Consider the following 8,548-nt stretch of genomic DNA (forward strand, 5'->3'; position numbering starts at 1 on the left):
TGAATAATATCCCAAGATCTGAAATTCTTAAATGAGAGAGAGTCTACATAGCTACATAATTATTTAACTACTCATTGATCTTCACTTATATCTTTTTGGAGTAGTTTGTCATTTACTCGTGTGCTTCACTTATACCCTATGAGTAAATGGTTGAATGATTTGAATGTCATAAATCTGAAATTATATATGTTTCATATGCCTTTCCCATGGGGAGTAATGCCTTCACATATAAGAAGTAGAGGTGGTAATTTTTTGAAGGTTAGCAAACATTGTATTGGTCACTTGAACAATTCATGAAAGAATATTGAAGGAAGAGAGATTTCACATATAAATATACTATCTTGGACATCTTCTATGATTGTGAGCCCCATTAATTATTTTCAAACCTGAGCAAATTAGTTGAAGTTGGACAAGGAAGACAACATAATGAGTTATGCTTGGGTATATTTGTATAAAGTTATATTGTTATGGATCCTCTAACATGTGGTGCTTGCTATTTAGAATCCTTTGCTAGCCAAAATATCTGTACTAAGCGGGAATACTGCTTGTGCATCCAAATTCCTTGAACCAAGTTTCTTCCATGAGTGTCCACCATATCTACCTATATGCGGTATTTACCTGCCGTTCCAAGTAAATTTGCATGTGCCAAACTCTAAACCTTCAAATAATAATCTGTTTTGTATGCCCGAATCGCTCATGTAGCGACTAGGGGCTGTCAGTATCTTCCATGCTAGGTGGGTTATTCTCACGATGAGTGGACTCCGCTCATCATTCACGAGAAAATGGCTGGTAACTGGGATGCCCAGTCCTATGATCAAAAGATCAAAAACAAATTCGCAAATAATTTAAACAAAACTCCCCCAGGAATGTTGATAGTTGGACGGCACCCGTTGTTTCGGACAAGCCGTGGAGTGTGAATGTTGGTGGAGGGGGAGTAAAATCTTTACCTTTCTGTTGGGAACCGCCTATAATGTATGTAGTATGGAAGATATTGGGAACTCTTGGTCGTTATGTTGACAATGAAAGCATACCTCTCAAAATTATTTTCATCTCTGTTTTTGCTTCGAGCTCTGGCACCTCTGCAAATCCCTGCTTCCCTCTGCGAAGGGCCTATCTTTTACTTTTATGCAAGAGTCAGTAGTATTCCTTCTCATTCCAACCTCCCCTTTAGTTGGCAAGCATCATGTGATGGAAAGATCTAAGCATATATGGCCATTCAAATATATTTGAGCATGAATTATTACTGTTGACATTACCCTTGAGGTAAAAGGTTGGGAGGCGAAACATTAAGCCCCTATCTTTCTCTGTGTTCGATGAATACTATTTGTTCTAAAAATATGCTTTGAGTGGTAGCAATCATGGAAGACTAAATTATAGTTGAGTATGTGAAGTTTGCTGAATCAAAGCTCTGACATAGAAATCTTCCTGAAAATAAGATGAATTGCAATTGTTTGATGACTGAGAACATAGTTTGTTAGTTTTCAAGAAAGTTTATGATCTATACTTTAACATGTGAATAGTTTGTTACTTGATCATGAAAAGTTTTATGATATGAGCTACTGTTATGACATATAATGATGCTAGAAAAGGTGATTGAAATTATCATTGATCAAACTTGTGCACCTGCTAGCATTTACACTTCATAAATTCTTTCTTTTATCATTTACCTACTCGAGGACAAGCAGGAATTAAGCTTGGGGATGCTGATACGTCTCCAACGTATCTATAATTTCTGAAGTATTCATGCTATTATATTATCCATCTTGGATGTTTAATGGGCTTTACTATGCACTTTTATATTATTTTTGGGACTAACTTATTAACCCAGAGCCCAATGCCAGTTTTTGTTTTTCTCCTTGTTTCAGTGTTTCGCAGAAAAGGAATATCAAACGGAGTCCAAACTGAATGAAACCTTCGGGAGAGTTATTTTTGGAACGGAAGCAATCCAGAAGACTTGGAGTGTACGTAAGGGAAGCAACGAGGAAGGCACGAGGCAGGGGGCGCGCCCTCCACCCTCGTGGGCCCCTCGTGGCTCCCCTGACCGACTTCTTTCGCCTATATATGTCCATATACCCTAAAAACATTGGGGAACAGAATAGATCGGGAGTTCTGCCGCCGCAAGCCTCTATAGCCACCAAAAACCAATCGGGACCCTGTTCCAGCACCCTGCCGAAGGGGGGATCCCTCACCGGTGGCCATCTTCATCATCCCAACGCTCTCCATGACGAGGAGGGAGTAGTTTACCCTCAGGGCTGAGGGTATGTACCAGTAGCTATGTGTTTGATCTCTCTTTCTCGTGTTCTTGAGGTGGTACGATCTTGATGTATCGCGAGCTTTGCTATTATAGTTGGATCTTATGATGTTTCTGCCCCTCTACTCTCTTGTAATGGATTGAGTTTTCCCTGTGAAGTTATCTTATCGGATTGAGTCTTTAAGGATTTGAGAACACTTGATGTATGTCTTGCCATGCTTATCTGTGGTGACAATGGGATATCACGTGATCCACTTGATGTATGTTTTGGTGATCAACTTGTGGGTTCCGTCCATGAACCTATGCATAGGGGTTGGCACAAGTTTTAGTCTTGACTCTCCGGTAGAAACTTTGGGGCACTCTTTGAAGTACTTTGTGTTGGTTTGAATAGATGAATCTGAGATTGTGTGATGCATATCGTATAATCATACCCATGGATACTTGACGTGACATTGGAGTATCTAGGTGACATTAGGGTTTTGGTTGATTTGTGTCTTAAGGTGTTATTCTAGTACGAACTCTTGAATAGATCGATCCGAAAGAATAACTTTGAGGTGGTTTCGTACCCTACCATAATCTCTTCGTTTGTTCTCCGCTATTAGTGACTTTGGAGTGATTCTTTGTTGCATGTTGAGGGATAGTTATATGATCCAATTATGTTATTATTGTTGAGAGAACTTGCACTAGGGAAAGTATGAACCCTAGGCCTTGTTTCCTAGCATTGCAATACCGTTTGTGCTCACTTTTATCATTAGTTACCTTGCTGTTTTTATATTTTCAGATTACAAAAACCTACATCTACCATCCATATTGCACTTGTATCACCATCTCTTCGCCGAACTAGTGCACCTATACAATTTACCATTGTATTGGGTGTGTTGGGGACACAAGAGACTCTTTGTTATTTGGTTGCAGGGTTGTTTGAGAGAGACCATCTTGATCCTACACCTCCCACGGATTGATAAACCTTAGGTCATCCACTTGAGGGAAATTTGCTACTGTCCTACAAACCTCTGCACTTGGAGGCCCAACAACGTCTACAAGAAGAAGGTTGCGTAGTAGACATCAGCGGTAGGTATTTCCCTCGGATATGAAACCAAGGTTATCGAACCAGTAGGAGAACCAAGCAAGACAACGTAAACAGCCCCTGCACACAAATAACAAATACTCACAACTCGACGTGTAAAAGGGGTTGTCAATCCCTTTCGGGTAGAGGCGCCCCAAGGTAGGCAAACGGACGTGAAATAAATTGTAGTAGATTGATAGATCGAATGCCAAATAAAATAAATAAGAATAAATTGCAGCAAGGTATTTTTCTATTTTTGGTTTAATAGATCTGAAAATAAAAGCAAAGGAAAAGTAGATCGCAAAGGCAAATAATATGAGAAAGAGACCCGGGGCCGTAGGTTTCACTAGTGGCTTCTCTCGAGAAAAATAGCAAACGGTGGGTGAACAAATTACTGTTGGACAATTGATAGAACTTTAAATAATCATGACGATATCCAGGCAATGATCATTATATAGGCATCACGACCAAGATTAGTAGACCGACTCCTGCCTACATCTACTACTATTACTCCACACATCGACCGCTATCCAACATGCATCTAGTGTATTAAGTTCATGGAGAAATAGAGTAATGCAATAAGAACGATGACATGATGTAGAAAAGATCTATCTATGTAGAGATAGACCCCATCGTTTTATCCTTAGTAGCAACGATACATACGTGTCGGTTCCCCTTCTGTCACTGTGATCAATTACCGTAAGATCGAACCCACTACAAAGCACCTCTTCTCATTGCAAGATAAATAGATTAAGTTGGCCAAACAAAACCCAATATATCGGAGAAGAAATATGAGGCTATAAGCAATCATGCATATAAGAGATCAAAGAAACTCAAATAACTTTCATGGATATAAAAAGATAGATCTAATCATAAACTCAAAGTTCATCAGATTCCAACAAACACACCGCAAAAAGAGTTACATCATATGGATCTCCAAGAGACCATTGTATTGAGAATCCAGCGAGAGAGAGGAAGCAATCTAGCTACTAACTACGGACCCGAAGGTCTACAAAGAACTACTCACGCATCATCGAAGAGGCACCAATGGAAGTGGTGAACCCCTCCGTGATGGTGTCTAGATTGGATCTGGTGGTTCTGGACTCTGTGGTGGCTAGAATTGATTTTCGTCGACTCCCCTAGGGTTTCTGGAATATTGAGGTATTTATAGAGCAAAGAGGCGGTCCGGGAGGCACCCGAGGTGGGCACAACCCACCAGGGCGTGCCTGGGCCTCCTGGCGCACCCTGGTGGGTTGTGCTCCCCTCGGAGCACCCCCCAGGCGCAGCCTTGGCCCATTGGGTGTCTTCTGGTCCATAAAAATCTCCGTAAACTTTCGTTGCATTTGGACTCCGTTTGGTATTGATTTCCTGCGATGTAAAAACCATGCAGAAAACAACAACTGGCACTTGGCACTATGTCAATAGGTTAGTACCAAAAAATGATATAAAATGACTATAAAATGATTATAAAACATCCAAGTTTGATAATATAACAGCATGGAACAATCAATAGATACGTTGGAGACATATCAGCATCCCCAAGCTTAACTCCTACTCGTCCTCGAGTAGGTAAGTGATAAAAACAGAATTTTTGATGTGGAATGCTGCCTAACATGTCATATCATATTCTTTTCTTTATAGCACGGACATTTGGACTTTTATGTGATTCAAAGCAATAGTCTAGTTTTGACATGATAATTTAAATACTCAAGCATATCAACAAGCAACCATGTCTTTCAAAATATCAACGCTAAAGTAAGTTATCCCTAGCCCATCATGCTCAATCATTGATCCATTCATGAAACACACTTGCATATTAGCTACACCCAATACTTAAGTACGATCATATTGCCTCCTAGTTGGTGCTTTTATAAGAGAAGATGGAGACTCAAATTCAAAAATAAAAATTGCATCAAGTAAAAGAAAGGCCCTTCGCAGAGGGAAGTAGGGATTTGTAGAGGTGCCAGAGCTCAAAGTGAAAAACTTAGAGATAAAAACATTTTGGGAGCTGTGTCTTTCCCACCAACGAAAACGACTTAGAGTTCCCAACACTTTCCATGCTAGATATATCATAGGCGGATCCCAAACAGAAAATAAAGTTCATTCTTTTTTCCACCATACTTTCACTTTCCATGGCTAGCCGTATCCACGATTGCCTTCCATACCAACACTTTCCAAGGAATTTATTATTTGACAACATAAAGTAAATTCATTTTTCATTTCGGGACTGGCCATCCCTAATACCTTTGCCTTACTCTCGTGCAATGACAAGTGAATAAACACTCATCGTGAGAATAACACATCTAGCATGGAAAATATTAGCCACCCCTCACTGCTCCGCGAGCAGTACGAACACACAAAAGAGAAGTTTATTTTGAAAATTAGAGATGGCACATACAAATTTGCTTGGAACGGCAAAAGAATACCGCATATAGGTAAATATAGTGGAATCATGTGGCAAAATTGGTTTAAAGGTTTTTGGATGCACAAGTAGTGATCATACTTAGTGCAACATGAAGGCTAGCAAAAGATTGAGAAGCGACCAAACCAAGAAACGAATAATCTCATAAGCGAGCATTAATCATAATTAACACTGAATAATGCACCACAAGTAGGATATAATTTCATTGCATGACTATTGCTTTCGTGCTTGCGTAGGGAATCACAAACCTTAACACCAATATTCTTACTAAAGCATAATTACTCATCAACATAACTCACATATCACGTCATCATATCTCAAAACCATTACTAAGAATCAAGTTTATTTTGTCCAATGATCTTCATGAAAGTTTTAATTATATCCTTCTTGGATATCTATCACTTTGGGACTAATTTTCATATGTTGCTTTTCATAAGCTCAAACAAATATAAGTGAAGATCATGAGCATAGTATTTCTTTCTCTCAAATTAATTTAAGTGAAGCAAAAGAGAATTTCTTGAAAATTTTACTAACTCTCAAATAAATCTAAGTGAAGCGAGCGAGCCTTTCTTCAAAAATACTAAAGCGCACCGTGCTCAAAAAGATATAAGTCAAGCAATAGAGCAAGTCCATAGCTCATAAATTTTTTAGTGAAGCATAGAGAGCAATTCTAACAAGTCATGACATAATTTTGGCTCTCTCAAATAGGTGTGTCTAGCAAGGAACCAAGACTTAAAACACAAAATAAAACAAGCAAAGACTCATATCATACAAGATGCTCCAAGAAAAACACATAGTATGTGACAAATAAATATATAGCTTCGAGTAAAATACCGATGGTCGTTAGAAGAAAGAGGGGATGCCACTCAGGGCATCCCCAAGCTTAGTTGCTTGCTTCTTTTGGATAATAGCTTGGGATGCTAGGGCATCCCCAAGCTTAAGCTCTTCTTACTCCTTATTCCTTCATCCATCGTAAGATAACCCAAAACTTGAAAACTTCAATCACACAAAACTCAACAAAACCTTCGTGAGATCCGTTAGGATAAGAAAGCAAACCACTACTATAAATACTGTATCAAACCAATTCATATTTTGTTTTTGCATTATATCTACTGTATTCCAACTTTTCTATGGCAAAAACTCATCAGAGAAAACCATAGAGCCATCAAAACAAGCACACAACGCAAAGAAAACAAAATCTGTCAAAACAGTACAGTCTATAGCAATCTGACTATTTTGAATACTTCTGTAACTCCAAAAATTCTAAAAAATTAGGACAACTAGGGTAATTTGTATATTAATCTTCTGCAAAAAGAATCAGGGCAAAAGCACTTTTCTATGATTTATGAAAATTAGTTTCGTGAGTGCATAAGTTTCTGTTTTTCAGCAAGATCAAACAACTATTACCCAAGAAGATCCTAAAAGCTTTACTTGGCACAAACACTAATTAAAACACAAAAAACACAATCATAACAGTAGCATAATTAGGCCAACACACAAGAACAGAAAGCAAAAAAAAAAAAACAAAAAAATTATTCATTGGGTTGCCTCCCAACAAGCGCTATAGTTTTACGCCCTTAGCTAGGCATAAAGCAAGGATCGAAGTTTTGTCTTCCGAAGTTTTGGCAACTTTTGTAAGGGTTTTCTCAAACCCAGGAGGCTCTTTACGCTTCTCTAAATTCTCTGGGAAAGAAACCATCTTAATATCCAAAATGTCCAATCGCTTGTTGCAAAGAGTAATCAGGGTATTCATGCGATTGATACTACCATTGAGGTGTTTGAGGGGTTCATTATATTTCTGTATTTCAACCATATGTTTATGCAGATCACCAAGTTTGTCCAACATTTGAGCTCCCTCAGGGGTAAAAGAAAACCCCTTCTTCTGAGGTGGAATTCCCAAAATTCCTTCGAAAATTTCATAGGCACCATTGGCATCAAGCTCAATAAAATTTCCTTTAGCGGCAAAATCTAGAAGTTGTCTATGATGCAAAGCCAATCCTATGTAAAAATTACGAAGCAAAACCTTAGCTGTTGGGGAATGTAGCAGAAATTCAAAATTTTCTACGCATCACCAAGATCAATCTATGGAGCAATCTAGCACCGAGGGAAGGGGAGTGCATCTACATACCATTGTAGATCGATAAGCGGAAGCGTTGCAACAACGCGGATGAAGGAGTCGTACTCGTAGCGATTCAGATCGCGGTTGATTCCGATCTAAGCGCTGAACCACGGCGCCTCCGCGTTCAACACACGTGCAACCCGGTGACGTCTCCCACGCCTTGATCCAGCAAGGAGAGAGGGAGAGGTTGGGGAAGACTCCGTCCAGCAGCAGCACAACGGCATGGTGGTGATGGAGGAGTGTGGCACTCCAGCAGGGCTTCGCCAAGCACCGCAAGAGACGAGGAGGAAGAGGGGTAGGGCTGCGCCAAGAGGGAGATGTTCTCGGGTCTATGGCAGCCCCAAACCCCCACTATATATAGGGGAAAGGGAGGGGCTGCGCCCCCACCTAGGTTTCCACCTCTAGGGGTGGCGGCCAGCCCTAGATGGGACTTGGAGGGGCGGCCAAGGGGGGAGAGAGGGGGGGCGCACCACTAGGTGGGCCTTAGGCCCATCTGAGCCTAGGGTTTCCCCTTTTCCCTTCTCTCTTCGCCTTGGGCCTTGGTGGGGGGCGCACCAGCTCACCTGGGGCTGGTCCCCTCCCACACTTGGCCCACGCAGCCCTCTGGGGCCGGTGGCCCCACCTGGTGGACCCCCGGGACCCTCCGGTGGTCCCGGTACGTTACCGATAGCACCCGAAACTTTTCCGGTG

The sequence above is a fragment of the Triticum aestivum genome, chromosome 4D (genome assembly GCF_018294505.1).
Source record: "Triticum aestivum cultivar Chinese Spring chromosome 4D, IWGSC CS RefSeq v2.1, whole genome shotgun sequence".
NCBI classification, from domain to species: Eukaryota; Viridiplantae; Streptophyta; class Magnoliopsida; order Poales; family Poaceae; genus Triticum; species Triticum aestivum.